The following is a 17,322-nucleotide window of genomic DNA, read 5'->3' as shown; positions in this document are numbered from 1 at the left end:
ATTACTGAAGTCAGAAATTGTCCCTTATAGTCTACCTGCATTCTCTTTTCAAGGGTTCCCTTAGAATCTTTAGAATCACAGAATGGTTAATATTTAATATGGTTAATAATTAGGCTGTAATATTGCACATTAGTTTAATCCAACAGTAGTCAAAATCACCATATACAGCACATTGAATCTGGCAGTCTTCAAGAACACCAAAATATGTSCATGGAAGCCTCACTGTGCCTCTGCAAAATACAGGATATTTTACCCTCAATAAACTGCAACATATTTTAAGATCATATAGTGAATCCATTATAAAAATTCACAGCTGCAGGGGGCGGRTAGCAAAGAAACCTCTCCCTTTATTATTGCTTTTCCACCATTGACTTTCCTTGTGATAAAGTGCAGGCAAACACACACATTTGCAAATAGGCTATTTGGCCAATGCCCTAGTGAAATAAAAGAGCTGAAATTTCCCCTGCAGCTGGACCCTGTGCAGACTTAGATGACTTTAAAGTGTGGTTTTCAGGGTGTTATAAACATCAGAAGTGCAACACTGCAGAGCTGAACAGGCCTTTAACATTTTCCCTTTGCAGAGGTACTGGCCAAAGGTTGTTATTGAAGCGAGTCAATAGCACAGGCGAGCACAGGTGAAGACRGTTTGCTGGGATGAGTATTTGAGCACCCAAGCACAGCTGTGTGTCTGGTGGTTCCTAGAGGAACTCTGGGCTTTTAGTGGAGTTCCTGTTTGCAGAACAGCTTTCTGAATGGCTCTCCCTTCACTAGTCAGGGGAGGGTGAGGAAATAGCTAAAAGGCTGTAGAAAACAGCATAGGAGCTTAGAAAGAATGGAGAGGCATTTGGAAGAAGAGCTAAATCTATTGGGGATCTTGTTTTTGCAGTGTTGATGCTTGGGAGGTAAGTGTTTGGGGCTGGAGGAGTAGGGTCCTTGTTGTGTTCCAGGTTTTCATGCAGGTCTTGGAGGAGTTCTTTATTCCTGCAGGAAGGGAATAGAGTATTGGTGAGTATGGATGTCTCTGCTGTGACTCCTGGCTGCTTTTCTGAAGGGTTTATTCCATGTGGGAGACTGGGTGGGCTGGGGAGCACCTGCTGCAGCCTGATGCTGAAGCTTGGAAGGATTAATTGCAATGCTCCAATGAGGAGTCTTGTCTCCAGATAGCSCCATTTCCATGTTATTTGCACTGTATGAACCCTGACGTGAGGCCTGTCTTCCMTGCTAGTGAAGCATCTCTTTTTCCCATTGCTTTCAGCTACTGGAGGCCTATTGCCTGTTTAGCTTCTAGAGCTAGTGCAGTAAACTTAAAAGTAGCAAGGACAGCCCTGTGACTGTCCCTAAAGAGGCAAAGGTGAATTTGCTGCCCAGTTAATTTTAACTATTTTGTCTCCGATTTATTTATTTACATTGCAGATATTACAAACATACATGCTCCTTCCCTCTTTGGCCACTAAAGAGGGTCAGTTTTCACTATACATTCAGACTRTGCCTGGGAACTGGTGTACTGGAACTGATTAGTCAAATACCAAGTGTTGTCCTGACACTAGTACTGATTTATTTCTGATGCTAGGAATATTTCAATAGTTTTTTAAATGATTTCAGCTGGATAATGTAAGAATACCTGGGCTGAAGACTTTGAGAATTGATGAGAAGAGAGTCAGTATTTTAAAAGTGGGATGATGTCTACAGCTAATGTATAGCTGGTAAAGATAACAGTATTATTACTTGACAATAACACCATGACTGGCATCGCTCCAGGGCTGTTTTGACTTAAATGCCTTTGCTTTGCTGGTGTCTCTAAATTGAAACTAAATAAACAATTCCTCTCCATTATATGAAGGCTATGTTTACTTGGCATGATGAGCACAGTGACACTTTCACAGTTATATTTTGAATAGGCTAGGGGATATTACAATTTTGTTCCTTGATGATAATGTACTGCACATATAATGCCTCTTGCTGCTCTTTAGCAAGTATGGATGGTCTGTTGCTGGCTAATAGCAAGTTATAAATAAGGGTCTCTTTTTTGTGCATTGTCCTACATGCTTTAAAAAGAACTAGGACAAACTTTTTGATATAAATTTCTTTGACAAATATAGATTTTTTTATTATTATTTTTTCTCCCTCCTCTTAGGCAAGGCAAACTTGTAAGAAGCAGAATCTTAGTCTCACAAACGCTGGAATTGTGAACACTGGATCTTCTTTTAACAAGGCAGAAGAGTACCTTTAAGGTAAGCTGGAAATAATAACAATAGAAGTCTTTCCATTTGTGTTGTGCTCTCCTACTGCATTTGATATTTGCATTGGTGGTTTAACTTTGTTYGTTTCAGTGCATAGCATTTATGGTCATGTAGCTTGCTTTTTGAATGGATCTGGCTATGCCATCTTGATGGTTGATCTTTCTGGCATATTAGCAGAGTCTGATAAAGCTTCTGCTAAGCAAGGTTGGAAAGGCTGTAACAGCAGAGGTGTTACAAKGATGCTATGTGAAAATGGACTGTAGGAAGTCTCTTCTTTGGGCGGGAAGGAGCCACTGGGTTTATGGGTGCCAACCACCAAGAAGAGCTTCTCTAGTCAYCTGGGTGTTGCTCACCTGGGGTAGGAAGACTTATACTATTGGGCTGAAATACTTGCTGCTCTTGCCCATACAGGGGCCAMAAGCAAATCTGGGTATGTGTGAAACATTTGTAGGGTGGGAAGAGACAGCTTGGAGGAACAGGGAATACAGATCTGTAAAAGCAAAGCTGCATTGTCCCAGGAGCACTAGAACTAATGTGTTTTGCATTTCAAAGGTGGTGAGCCTTTTTCAGACCCTGTAAAATATATGCCTGGGATTTGTCATATTAAATCTTTACATGGTAAAAGACGTTTGTGGTGAAGGGGTGGGGAAGGAAAGGAGCAGAGGCAACATTCAAAAGTAGAGGCCAGAGGCTCTTATTTGAGTACAGCTCCCGATCTGTCTGCATGGATCCAGGGTGCATATGCTCCGTTCTTTTGTGTGTCGCTAAAGCTTGTGATAAGTAGAGGTCCAGGCAGCAAGGAGTGTTATTTTTATTTGCTTATTCTTATCATTCACTTGACATCTCCACATGAATGGTAGCATGAAGAAGAAATGGCAGTTCTGTTTGTAAGCACAGTCAACATGCACAAAGGAGCCTATCTCAAAGGCAATTTGATACCTGCTGGCTGCTTGCAGCCTGCCTCCACCTTGGAAATGTCACCCTTCTGCCATGGTCCTTCTTTTGATAACCCCACAAAGTCATTGCTCATCCCTCCCCCAGTCTGTGGGGTGGCCTGTGGATAAGACTTCTTTGCTCTTATCTCCCTAGGATAGCTCAAGACSCTTGGTCTGTCCCCTTTCTTGTCTTCAGAGTAGAAGATCGTATAAGAAATGGGACAGATGAGAAGACTAGACCTCTGAGTCTAATCTTTGTAGACTACTGCATGTAAAGGCTTGCRTAATTTTTACCCCATCTCTTTCAGAGGAAAAATTACTCTGCCTTTTTTCTGACAAAAATTTCCAAGAGTTCTGTAGTGTGCAGTTTGTTAGCTGTCAGTTTGTTAGCTTCCTGTGTTCATTTTTCAGTCCTGTCAGTTAGTAGCCCCCACTCCATTGAACACGTGAGTTTGTGCACATAAGGAGGGAATGTTGCTTTYCCTGTTGGAGACATTGACACCTGAGCTGGGAAGGGACAAGCAAAGCCCCAAAGTGTCAGGTGGGGATGACACGGTGCCCAGCTGAAAGCAGGGAAGAGTTGTTTTGTGCCTTGTCGTTCTGCTGGAAGTTAAAATTGGCAGAGACACCAAAGCAGGTGTGCGGGAGCTGCCGCAGGTCTGGCCAAGGACTCCGCGGCTCCTCTCGGATGACGGGAGCCAGGACAGAGGGAGGCTGCAAGCGCAGCCTGTTTAATATTCTCCTCCACTGCTCTGATCTTCCCCCTTCTCCTGCGGCAGCAACATGTCCCRTGCCTCTGTGGAGCTTGTCCTGTGCAGAAGCAGCATCTGCCAGGGGTGATGGTGGCATTAGCCTCACGGAGCGGGCAGGCAGCAGCGCTTGGCAGAGCGACAGCTCTGCTGCTCTTACATAAATCTGGGTCTTGGGTAAATCTGTCTCTGCTCCGCTCAGGTGTGCGGTCACAACCTGTCTCAGCCCTCTCCCTCTCCACGAGGCCCYGCGGTTTCCTGAGAGGTTTTAGCTGTGCTTTCTGTGGGTGTGCTGCTCCTTCCTCCTCTCACCTTGCTGCTCCCCACTGCTTCCCCTTYTCTTCTTTTGCTCCCCACATGTCCTCAGGGGAGCATATTTAAGGGAGCTGTTATTAAATAAGTGTGCCACTCCCATGGATTTTCGTGCAAAACACTCAAAATAAGCAGTGACCTTTGGAGAACATCTTTGAGCACAGCCAGGCTTATCCCAGGTCATGTTCTCTCTCCATGGCCATTCTGGGCTCTGCCAGGAGGAAGGGGCCCATGCCAGGGCTGGCATGGGGACACTCCTTTGGTATCTCCAACTTCTTTGAGATGATTAGGTCTAGATACAGATACTTATTGTGATATAGAGCTGTTGGGAGGGTCCTGTAAGCTTAGAGGGCACCCYGGGCTCTTAAAATGGAAGTTTCTGTTTTTATCCCTCAGCATTTTTCTTGTTGCGGGCAGGCGTGAATGGGGTTTTTGGCCACATGTTAGGTACCTACAATTGCTCCTTAAGAAAAACTAATTGCATATAATACGAGAGGAGGAGGAAGCCAATCTGTTCCTGTAAATGGCCACTTAAGATGCGGGCAATAAATAACTGTAATGACTTGGTGGGTCTGAGCTGTGGTGTTTCTCTTCCCTTTGTCTGCTGCGACGTTGGGAAGGGAGCAGAGAGGGAACGACTGGATTCACAGGTGCAGCAGGGAGCTGGGAGTCCGTGGAACAGACAGGGTTATTCCTGCCCTTTCCTTCCTCCATCTCTCTTGTGCTCTTGGGCACTTTCCCTGCGCTGCTGCCTGTAAACCGGGTTAGGCTTCCTTAAGCCTCGCTTGCCTCTTGCAAATAAGCACGAGGGAGCCACGCTGGGGGAGCAGAGCTGCTGCCGGCGTAATTTAAGCGTCTTGGGTTTGTCACTGGCCACGACGAGTCCTTTGCCATTGCAACCGTGCCTTTCCCTCGCCGGCTCTTCCCCCGCCTCTGTGCCCGTGTGCTGGCGGCGGAGACTGGATGCTTTCCTGCATCCTGCGCCGCTATTTAAGCGCCGCTCGGCGTGCCCAGCGCGCCGGGGCTCGCGTGGGGCTGTGTCGCTTTAAGGCATGCGATGCTCCCCGAGAGGGGATGTATTGAAATAGGCGACGGGGCTCGCGGCACCCTATAGCAGCAGCGAACGGAGGCGCGCGGAGCAGCCGCTGGCCGCCGGAGCAGGCGCCGCTGCCGCGCGCTGCACCCGAGCCTCGTCCTCGAGTGGAGCCGGAGCCGCACATCGCCTCAAGCTCCCTTCAGAGGGCTCGTCAAGCAGAAGGTGCCGCTAGGAGATGATTTAAAGGTGAAAATGAAAAGGTTTCCACCCCTCAAACCTTGGCCACTTCTCTGACGGCAGAGTCCGAGTGCTCAGATGTCTTCTTTACTCTGGGAATAGGATTTGTAACGAAAAAGACTTTTTTATTTTTGTTTTTTAATCCCGATCAAGAAGATTATTGGGAAGCTATTAAAAAATCCCTTATTGTGGTACAGATGGATTTTAAAAAGTGTTAGATCTTTCCAATGAACACTATTAGAGTGCTGTCCTCTTGGTTGGATTACTCAGGTAAGGAGCTGCTTTAGGATTTAAAATTCAAAAAAGAGATTTTGAACTGAGTTAATAACTGCAGAAGACTTACTGTCTTTTTTTTTACTAGTAATAAGGTAATAAGATGATCTCTGCATAAAACTGTGTGTGGGGGATAACAATTTGCTAACAGTCAAGTACATGAAGAAATGATTGTAAGAAATACTTGGGACTGAGTAAAGTAGTTTCAAATAGTGTTGCTTGAAAAAGTATTTTAAAATGAACCAAAAAATTCAGAATGCTAATAATGAAAATAGGAGATGGATTAAGCAAGTTTTCTGTCCATGTGGTTAAGAATAGGATGTCTGAAGAAACAGTCTGTTAAATGTTCCTATGTCTAAGTTTGGCTTTGCTTCACTTTTTGTCTAGGATTTATAAAGTTTAGGTTAAATAAGAGCCTGAAATTGTGCTATCACTATATGCAGAAGTCCTCTTTCTCTTCTGTTGTGCAAAAAGCATGGGAGCACCCAAAATGACAATAAGATGTTAATTCCTGAGGACACGGGCAGCCCCCTGGGAGCTCTGTTTTGCAAGATTACTTTCTCTAAAAGCACAGGAGGAAAAAAGCATACTGTGTACAGTAAAGTAAATCTTGGGGAATTAAACTGTGTGCTGAGGAGTCCATTAAATACTCAGTGCAGGAGAAAGGAATAGCTGATCAAAATAATGTTTTAGTGTTTTTAGTTAATTATATTTGTAAACTTATGTTTTTTTCAGACAGTGTTTAAAGAGGTTACCAGAGACCATCTAGCTTTAAAATAAGAGAAAGAAAAAAATAGTCTTTTAAATAGATTTCATTATTATTTAATACTGTTAAGTGTCAATAAAACATACAAGTTTTCTACTGTGGMAATCCTGCTGATAGGTCACCTACTGACTGCCTTTTCCCTTAAATTTTCTGTGAAAGCATAATTCTTTTATGCAAGATACTTTGCTCCTCCAAAGTCTCTCTCCCTCTATGCAAACTATGTTGAGCTGATTGGATTATTAGCTAGAAACCCGCATCGTGTCATTGGCTGAAGAAGGAGAGTGCCTGAAGTTTGATTAATTTGGCAAGAGGAAATGCAGCAAAAGGGGCTGGGAAGGGAACAATGTGGAGCGTAGCTGAGCCTTGCAGACCTCCCCTTGCAGACATCAAGAAAGAGCTGTTGAAGTTAGAGAATTTAGCAATTTAGTATGATAATGAAGAGTATTATGAAAGTACTCATTAAAAATATTAGAATAACAAATGACCTTTCCCCTTTTGTGGAAAGGGGGGAAAAATACTCTTGTTGTAATCTGCTTTGTGGRAAGATCAAGTCTGCTACCTAATCCCTATGAAATTCAGTGGGGCTGTGCTTGAGTTCTTGTGCACTGGTAGGTTGAATAAAAGCAAGCTGATTTTTATCGAGGGATTAGAACACAATTCTGAGAAACAATTACTTTGTTTAGCAGACAGTACTGTGATTAAAAATTAATGCTCATGGGAGTCAAAGACACTAATCTACCTACTGGGTCAGTATTGGCCTTCCAGACTGGGACATGGAACATGCCTGAAAAGCTCCTCAGACATCTGATAATGCTGTGTGCTGACCTGTAATGTGCTTAAAGTAGCTCTGATTCTGCCCAAAGATCAGTTTTTGGCTGGCTTTGTGAATCCAGCCGTGTAAGTTCAGTGCTAAAAYAATGTGGGAGTATTTTCCAGCCCTCTGTTTTTTTCTCTCTCCTAGTACTTAGATCATTATAGTTTCATTTTTTTTGCCACTAAATTATTCAAGTTATGCAGGCTCTTGTGTTGACATCTTGTTACCTCAGCTGTCCTTTAGACTGTGACCTTTGCTGTGTGACAACTGCATCCTGCAGGGGGGAAATAAACCAGGAAACAAAGTTATTTAACAAAAACGAGTCTTTTTCATAAAATAAATGTAATGGAAGCTGACTATCCTGTGTGCTATGAGGAGATGGATAATAATATCTGTCTAATATTTTGTTTAGAGAATGGCAGTGGTCTCTGCAATGTCCTGGGTCCTGTATTTGTGGATAAGTGCCTGTGCAATGCTGCTCTGTCAGGGGTCCCTCCATCACACTTTCCAGCAGCATCACCTGCACAGACCAGGTAGGACTGAGATCGACTGGGAATGCTGTAAGGCTGCAGGCTCTCTGCCCGTGCTCGTGTCTGTCTTGATAAATGATTGAATAATTGTAAAATCCATTTTATTGTTTAACTTTGAGTAGTTTGCCTTGATACTGCAGAGYGTCTTCTCCAGTCATTGTAATGTGTTATGCTTTATCAATCTGATTTTGAAGTATTCATCTTTTAATGTCATCTTTTAACAACTTTCCAGTGTGGGAATCCTGTTTGAAAYGAGAACTTAATTTCTGTGTCCCTCTGCCTTTATTTTTGTCTCCTTCTTTATTGCAGTAATGGATGGAAGTAGAGCTTGGCAAAACATTTTAATAACTTAATTTTGGGTAACTTTGCTTGCTAACCCAACCTGGACACAAGTTGGTCCCTTAATAATAGTAATGAACCAAATTAATTACTGTTGAATCAGTCTTTAGTGTTTGTCTGAGGTCAGGTGTTTACTTGGGTGTAAAAAAGCAATGGGGTTATTTTAGGTTTTTCAGGTTTGYTTCTGAAAAGTGATGAGGCTGCAAAAAGTGTCATTTAGAGCAGAGTTTGAGCCTGTGTTTCAGTGAAACTAAAGGTGTGTAAGATCAGAATTAGTCCCATGAGTTTGCAATGGAGAACTTGACTCATTTTGACTATCCTGATCCACAGAGGCAGCCTGTTTGTATTTTTTAGTGCTCGTGAGATTTTCTTAACAGCAATTGATTATGTGAAATTTTCAAGTTTAATTGCATTTTGAAGCATCTGTGCCATGTTCAAAATTCAGGAGTTGGCATAGTCTAACACAGAGTTATCATCTAGCTAAAATTAGACAGGGCAAGCATGGCACTTCATAAATGCTGATTCAAAGAAAGTAGGGAGAGCTCTGAAGAGCTTTGCAAATGAAGATGGAAAAATCTTAACCCATAATGATGCGTCATTTACGATATAGCAATTAATACTATGCATTTTTTTTAATGTAAAGGAATTACCATCAAAGTGGGATGGTAATTGAACTGTAAATGCTGTGCAACTGAATGATTCAAAGTTTTTCCTAATTATTTCTTTGTCCCAAAGTTGCGGGTACTGGCATCTTCTTGCTTGTTTGTAATAAAATATCTAAAACCTAGAGCACTAGAGCTAAATCTTTGATGGACCTACTCTGGATGGTTAAAATATCTCATGAAACTAACTAGTGGGAATATCTCTAGTAGTATCTCTTTGAAAATGTAAGAGTATTTGAAGTTTGAGTGGTGGTCATATTTGGGACTTGCAAAGAGAAGAATGTTTATTACAATATGATAGTGAGTAATGCTGCTGGTAACCTGAGGCTGCCCCTCGGTAAAGGAAATAATATATATTAAAAAAAATAGCCCAGCTAAACAGATAGGTAAAAGGAAAATGTAATCTTGTTTTGTAAAATCAGTTGAAACAAGTGACATTATGAGAAAAAATGAGAACTGGGCAGATCCAGAGCTCTGCAACATTTGCCTAAGCCTGAAAAATCACCTCTTTTATGAAGCGAGAAGAGCTAGACACTGAATGCATACCAAGTGTTGGGGAAATGTGAAAAATGACAAAATCTTTCACTCTGCAACGTGATGCAGATAGAGTGAAGGCTTTACAGCTGCCTCATCACCTATTTAGAGCAGGGCTTTGCCTCCCGCAAGCCTCTCCCAGCAGCTYCTGCGTGAATAAGATTGATGGTGTTCTGATCTTGGGCAGCCAATTTCAGAGTCTCAAGAAATAATCCACTGCACTGACAGATGAGTGGAATTTGACACGGTGTTCACCTCTGATTCACATGGTGTTGCGCCTGGGAAGTACGAGCTCGGGAGCATCCTTTAGGGAAACTGTCAGGTACTTCGGACAATTTCTGCTGTCACAACAGAAAATCAAGAGTGTTTTCTATAAGGGCGTGAATTTGCAGTCTACCAACCAAATGCAAAAGGTTGTACATAAAAGGGATGGCAATATTTTAACTAGCAAACTGAGTGATTTTAATGTATTCAACTGCAGTCCCTGAGCACACCCTATTTTTCATATTTATAATATTAGGAATGCGTCATTTACTTTTAGTTACTCACTGTGTAAGTAAGATTAAAACACTCAGCCAAATAAAAGTGAATAAAAAATGGATGCAGATGAGCCCATGCATAATCTCAGTAATTTAATATTTGGTGTATGAAATTTCAACTTATTGAATCATGGCAAATATAGCTGTAATCAATAGCATGCTCCGCATACCTTTTGTTTCAGTCCGTGATCTTCCACAGATAATGAGGTGCTCAGAAATCAGAGGTTCAGAGCAGTTCAGCTCCAGCACAGGAGCTTCTACTTCTGTAGAAAGTAATTAAAAAGGCAGATTCCAACCTGTCTTGTGCTGCTTGTACTTGGTGAATGTGAGAGTGTCATTAAGCACCAGAAGGTGCAAACAAAAATCCCGATTTAGTGGATTTAGTATAATAAACTTGAGCTGAACTCAACGGATTAACACAGTGAATAAACCCATATATTGGTTAAGCCCTTTTGAAACAGTAGAAAGTGTGGGCAGACTATGAAAAGGTTAGTTTATCATCAAGGTAGATTTCTGAGTTTCCCCCCCAAATTTCTTAGGCATAAGTGTCTGAGTGGGCTGAAATAGATTTTTACACACTATGTGCAAACAGATAAGTTTAAAGCTTCCTTTTGATGTAGTATATGGTTTTATAATTTGGTCCTACTTTATTCAGGTAGACAAGTTGGCAGAAGGTACGAAGCTTAAAAAAAGATAAACCACTTTGTGCGACTGCATCTGTAAGTGACTGCAGCTTTATTTTCTATGGAATCTTGGCAGAAGGGCACAGATAGTAAGGGCATTGTAAATACTCCTTAAATATAAAAGGGATTGTGCTATATTGTACCTCTTCATGAATTATTCTTTCCTTTTTATTAACATAAGGTTTAAATGCGTGCTGTTAAATACCCTGAAGGGTTGGCGAGCATTTCTTTTGAGTGTAATAGTTGAGGTGGGCAGGACAGGTTTTTGCATCCCGAGTTGGGGCTCGGAGAAGAGCTTGCTTTGGTGTAAGGCAGCACAGCACCACTGCAGTGTAATTCTCCTTGGGTGTTACAAGTGTTTTCTGCAATTCTATGTATGAATGTATTTCATTTCCATGATAATTGTGTTAGGGAAAGGATGTATGAAAGTGTTCACAGGAAATAACTTTATGTGGGAACAAATACACAGATCTTTTTTTGTTTTTTTCTTTTTTCCCCTCAATCATGTCATTCCTGTAATATTTAGTAAGAAGGAGCAGAATACTACGTTGGCCACTTKAAGCTCTAACATGTGCGCAGTTGTAGAGCTGTTGAATTGGCCTGAGGATTGGAGTGGACAGGTTGTGATTTGCAGAGCCAGGCAAGTGCCTGTGATAGTCCGTTGATCATCTGATTGACAGCACTGCCTCCTTCCTGGAGGCACCAAGTAGGCGCTGGCATTCGGCAGGACAGTAAGATATTTATAAATATGAGTGCCATCTTAAAGYGTTCTTACAATTCTGGAGAAGAATTTCATGGTTCTGTTTGGTAAACGAGACCTGTTACACATGCACTGGGGACCTTTAGCTTCCCCTGCATTGCGGTGGGGTACAAAATAGTTGCATATGGCTTAGAAGATGCTGTATTTGCATGCAAGGCCATGCAAAATGATCAGCTAAATGTTAAGGATATTGTATTATTTTTATGGGGCCTCCGTATGCTGTGAAGACGGGAGGCAGATAGGACCAGAAACGTATACCTACGATAGCAGRGTTACAAAAGTCAACGTTACTATTTCAGAAATAAGCTTATTTAAAGGAAGAAATCATGGACTGAATCAAGATTGCAATCAAACGCACATCTGTGAAATACCAAGCTTTACATATTTACCTTTATTTTGGTAGTAGTTAATCATACGCCAATTAAAAATCTTCTCCAGAAGTGGATTTACAGCCAGGCTGTTAAGAGAGAAATCGGTGTCAAAGCAATTCTGTACAAACTAACATCTGACGTCAACCTAAAAGTGCTCTGAGCATATTCCTTAGCAGCCAGACAGCATCTTAGAGCAACTTGAGTCTGTAGCTGTGAGCACAAAACTTCTGATCTTGGCCTTCCCGCTGATTTTTCTAGCCTTGAAGGAAATGGTGTACTTTCACGTTTTAGAAGATCCTGTTTCCTTGTGTCCCAAAGTTGGGACTCTTCAGCTCTGGRCAATCTGGGAAGAATGTTGAGCTGAATCTAGTCCCCCCAGTAGAGGTGTAGATAAAATAAAATTCTTCTGCTCCTTTGCAGAGCAACTGAAATTTGGAACGCTAATTGAATAGGGGTTTTGTTCTTAGCGTTGATGACAGCAGGTCAAGGATGAGGTAGTTCATGTATGAAGGTGCATCACTTCTGTGCCTGGTAAAAACTCTATCCTGAGTGCAAACTGCCCCTCTTGCCCAACCTTCAAAGTGCCCTGCAGCAGCTTAGCCTGAGTCTACTGAGTCCAGTCAGGGAAGTGAAAAGGGATGCCTCATGTTCCTTTCTCTCATATCATTTTATCCTTCCTCTCATTTAATCAGGGCCTTTCCTTCCAAATGTTTTCCATGTTGCTGAGAATTTCCTCTTTGCAATGAGGAAGACTTAGGGATTCCACATTTCTGTTGTTTTCTGATGCTTGGTGCCAGGTGGATCTCTTCCTCAACCCTCACTTGAACCCTAGGCTGGGCTCTTGTTTTGCTGGGCTCAAGGCAGGCACAGCAGGACTGCAGTGCAGCTAGGATCTGAATTTATTGGACTGCCAGTGATGCACAGTAGGGAATTGGGGGTGTGAATTAAGCAGATCAGGATGACGAAGCGTCGTGTATGTCTGACTAATGTTTCTGTGCTCTGCTTACAAGATTGTTATGTGACAACTCCCCCTCTCTCTGGCTCTGCTCCTTTCAGAGTGGCAATTTCCCCTTTTTCTTGGCATTGAGTAAGAAACCAGTCCCGCTTTCCTCGAAAGCCATTTACGTTCAGTGACAGCAATTCAGGATTTGGCCTTTGACTGTTGTCTATCAATACCTGCATTGTAGTATTCAATTACAGTTCCTTTACTTGGAAGAAAAAAGAGGCAGCTTTTGAAAGTGAATTGATTGCAGAAATTGAGGCGCTTGGGAGTTGGATTTTTCTTCTTATTAGTGATATTGATAAATATGAGTATTCAGAACCCAGTTCTAAACACTTGTTTGGCACCTGCTGCTTCAGTGCACATACTTTAAAATGTGCCTGAATATTTTTCTTATGAGCTGAGTGGATTTATTTGTGTACTGTGCATTCTGTCACTTGCTGAATGAGCATCTCCAATGACAAAGGTTCAGATCATAAAATTCAAGCTCTGAAATATATAAAATACAAGGCTCTTAGATTAGTGATTTGGTTTTTCTGACAAAAAGACAAAAATCAGACCAAATCTGCATGGAAAAACCTTCAAATCCACTAAACAAAAGGAACAAAAATCCCTTCCATAGCTAACCTGTGTGTAAATGCAAGTTATGTTAATGAAGAATTTGATCTGAAATGGTCCCTGATGATACATGTCAGCTTATTAGAAAGTGGAGATCTTGGTGTTGTAGTTTCCCATTTTCTAAATAGAGCGTGCAGCCGACAGGCTGTAGAGCTGAGCCAGAGTCTGGGCTCAAGCCTTGACTGCACACACTGTGATAAAAATTTATTGTCTTTGGTGTCCTCATTAATGCTCCACAAAAATGCAGTTAAATATTTCTGGCAACCAAAGCTTCAGTGTAATTTTACTGTATTRTAAAGGATTTATTAATCATAATCTTTTCTTGCAGGGTGTATTTATATTTGATCATGACATTAATTGGTTGCCAAAACAAACTAGAGTTAATTGTGTTTAATTAAGTGGTTGGGAGCAAGCAAGGATAGTTTATTTGGAAAATCAGTTTCATTGATTTATATGTTTATTTTTTTTAGAAGAACCCAGATAAATGAGGGGAAGTCACTGTTTAGCAACCTTTTACTTACGTGCCCCTTGATAAGCGATACCTTTGTGGCTTTGTTCTACAGGTTCAAGAATGAAAAAGCKAGTCTTTTAGCTTTTATATAAACCTATTAATGCTCACTTTTTAAAATAAAATAACACAAAAAAGATGCGATGAGATCAAGTAAAATTGATACTAACAAGATAGTGCTCAGCATGTATTTTTCTCCCAGATGTGTTTTTCAAAATAAAACAACTCCTTCAGCTTCTGTTTGGAATTTGTCTCAGAGTAGGTTGGATAAGGCAGAGTAAAATATACTGTGAAATATAAGTAAATAATTGCTTGTAAAATGCATCTAAAATCAGTTGACCTCATTCTTCAGAGGAGTCGCTTTGTCTGTGGCCATCAGCCTGTTACAATTACTGCTGCTAAACTCGGAGAGAATCCAGAAGCCCTAACACTTTCTGGAAGAATCAGTTTYAAAAGTTATCTGAYTTCTAAGATGCACAATTTGTTATTTTGTGCCACTTTTGGTTTTGCATGTATTTTTCTTAACTTTTTCATTAGTTACTCAAGCAGCTGCCTGAAACAAGTTATCATCCTTTTGAATGGGAAAAACAGCAGTGTTGAGCTTAAAAGGTTTGCTGTAGCCAGAGGGTTGACTTTTTTTCTTGTAAAACCAAGTTTATTTTTAAATTACTGTAATAAAATGTATTGCCCTTACCTAGAAAACTTGAAATGCTTAAATTTGTGAGCTATCAGAGTGACACTAACCCTTTGGTTCCGTGTCATGAGTAGCTTCAATTCACAAAGCTCTTGGTTTYTTCCATGGGTTACTGTAAAATTTGGGTAGTGCAATCAGCCAGACGGCACTACTGTGCATTAAAAAGAAAACCCAACAGATAAGGTGAAGTTGGAGGTCTTTGAGTTTGTAATTGGTTTCAGATTGCCAGGGAAAGATTGGACGGAGAATGATCATGTCCAAGCCAACTCTCTGTAGTATAAATACTGTAGGAATAACACACTTTGAGTAAAATGCAGCTGCTTTTCCCAGATTCTTTAAAAACTGGCTTTCCATCATAGAAAACTCATTATTTTCCCCATGAAGTCTGTTGCCCAGGTGGTGTTTCTTAACCTTGTCTTGAGTTTTCTCCAACAAATAGATGACCCCCTTTTGTTCTAGTTCACTTTCTTGTGGTATTTCTATTATCTCTTTCTAGCTGGCAGGCAAGGAAATCAGATGTGCATCAAACGAAACCATTTGTCATGGATTAGTGCATGCAAATGCCTTGATGACAGCAGCAGACAAAAGCTTGCAAGTGCCTGAGTGCTACGTTTGGGGGAGAAAATTAATGAGGGCAGAATACTGTGGATAGCAGCCTCCAGATGAGTTTATCTGGCCCTACAAGTAAGCTACCACTGTTCTCATTCCTCTCTTATCCTAACACTTAAATATATAGGCAAAAATGGGTAAGGCTTCAGGGTAGTGTGCAGTGAAGAACTTGGGCATGGCTGTCAAAGAGCTGCTGGACATCAAACGTGCTGTGTACTTAGTGCATTATATATTTTATTGTGGAGAGAGCAAGACTTAATTCATCGGAAGCTCCACAGTTTAGCCAGATTACCTCATGTTTTCTTTTACCCTACATCTTTACCTGATGCAGATTTTATCCTATTTCTATCTTCTCTCCCTTGTTGTTTCTTCACTTTCTAAATCTTTTTTCCCTTTGAATCATTTTCTTTATTTTTAATCTTTGTGAGCCCTGATGACTTTCACTTTTCTGAAAGTCTCCTCTTAGTCTATGTACCTTGTGTTTGTGAGCAACAAAATACTACTCGACTTCATCCCAACTGCAATAACATCCAAATTTTTATGAAGYTTCAAACATTGTTGTCTAGAAAAATCAAAATGGAGCAGTTTGGTTAAAAAGTGTGACATGTAGAAATACATCTTTCACTTTCTCATTTTGACATAGTAATTTGATAAAAATGTTTCTTAATATGAAACTAAAGACAACATGAATTATCTTACAGAAAAGAATTCTTTTAATTAAAATTTTCCAACAGGAATTTTTTATTTTCCTGTCTCTACAGCAGACTGTATAAAAGGCAATATTTCATTATTATTTGTATCATTATTATTTCTATTTTTATCTATACTTTGATTTCAGGTACCAGAACTTCATCCTTTATGTCCCCAAAGTTTTCCTGTCTTGATCCTGCAGTGACATTATGACATTTTGGTGAGGATATGATCGCACAACGTTGTTTGGCAGCTTCCCTCATAAAATGATTTCCTGAATTTTTGGACTGTATTAGAATTGGTGTAGAGTTTATAGTTGTGCTGTTTTGTCATAACTGGATATACGTTTCTTTTAAGACTTGTGCTCTGTAAGTCACCCCAAGTCATGTTGGGTGTCAAATTCAATCTCCCTTGAATTTTTTTTCCCATATATGTACATATTCTGAAATGTTTTCTGGTGTTTTTCTTGTTTTTTCTACTAAACTGTTGGTTTAGTGAACGACTCKGAAGTTCTTGGAAATGTACTCTAACCCAATATGGGATGGAACAGGGATTGAACTTGATCTAATTTGAGCAGACCAAACATGGTCTKCTTTGACCGTGAGCTCCAGAAGCCCTTTTTAACCCACTAGTTCTGCAGATCTTTCAGAATCCCCAAAACAGCCAAAAATAAACAAGCAAAAAGGAAACAGAGCAAGCAAGATACCTCTATCCTCGGATCCCAGTGTAACAGCATGTGTAGGTACTTGCCAGGAATAGCGGGAAAATTCCAGTTCAACTGCTTTTCCTTAAGGAATTTGAATTATTTGCTATATTTCTTATTTCTGTTCTGCAGAAGGCGTAGAGGGGATCTATGTAGATAGAAACAACCACCACAAAGCAATATGAAACTTATACTGACATTCCCTGATAAAGGTTTGTCTTTAGTATGCTGCTGTCTGCATCTGATGGGCTTGTGCTCTTTAGAAGGTCAGAAGAGGTCATCCCTTAGTCCTGAAAGCCCCTATGAATTTAAGTCGGCTGTAGGAAGTCTAGATAGAGTTTAAAATGCAACCCTGCTTTCAAATGTAAATGTAGCAAAATCTTTCTCCCTATAATGCATGTGCATTGAATGTATTAGTACCTAAAGTTTTGGAGGTGGCTTAGTATGTATTCTGTGTAATTTTTGAAAAGGGCTGTAATGTCAAGGTTTTTCATCAGAACCAATTCAACACATATACAAAATGTATGTGTGCTGTTGTCAGGAGGGAATTAATCAGTATTCCAACAGCAGCACATACATCTCTGGATCATCAGTACTCTCTGTAACAATCCTGTTTTTAGAGGATGCCCAGACAAGACCTCCATTTTGTGGTTTTCTGTTTGATTTTTCTTTTGTTTTCCTCTCCACACCCAACTGCAGGATGGTGCATCCTGTAGATGC

The 17,322-nt window shown here is 40.8% G+C and overlaps 2 long non-coding RNA genes across 2 annotated transcripts; both read left to right on the top strand.

Moving 5' to 3' along the window:
• Window positions 1–705: 705 nt before the first annotated feature.
• On the top strand, window positions 706–16,988 carry LOC112958788. Its single transcript, XR_003251502.1, has 4 exons — window positions 706–902; window positions 2,135–2,231; window positions 15,097–15,284; window positions 16,048–16,988. It is a non-coding gene; the product is annotated as an uncharacterized LOC112958788 (long non-coding RNA).
• LOC112958789 lies at window positions 5,415–7,895 on the top strand. Its single transcript, XR_003251503.1, has 2 exons — window positions 5,415–5,779; window positions 7,775–7,895. It is a non-coding gene; the product is annotated as an uncharacterized LOC112958789 (long non-coding RNA).
• Window positions 16,989–17,322: the final 334 nt, after the last annotated feature.

The sequence above is a fragment of the Nothoprocta perdicaria genome, unplaced genomic scaffold (assembly GCF_003342845.1).
Source record: "Nothoprocta perdicaria isolate Ctin4 unplaced genomic scaffold, notPer1 scaffold_9, whole genome shotgun sequence".
NCBI lineage: Eukaryota > Metazoa > Chordata > Aves > Tinamiformes > Tinamidae > Nothoprocta > Nothoprocta perdicaria.
This window is presented reverse-complemented; position numbering and strand designations above follow the sequence as displayed.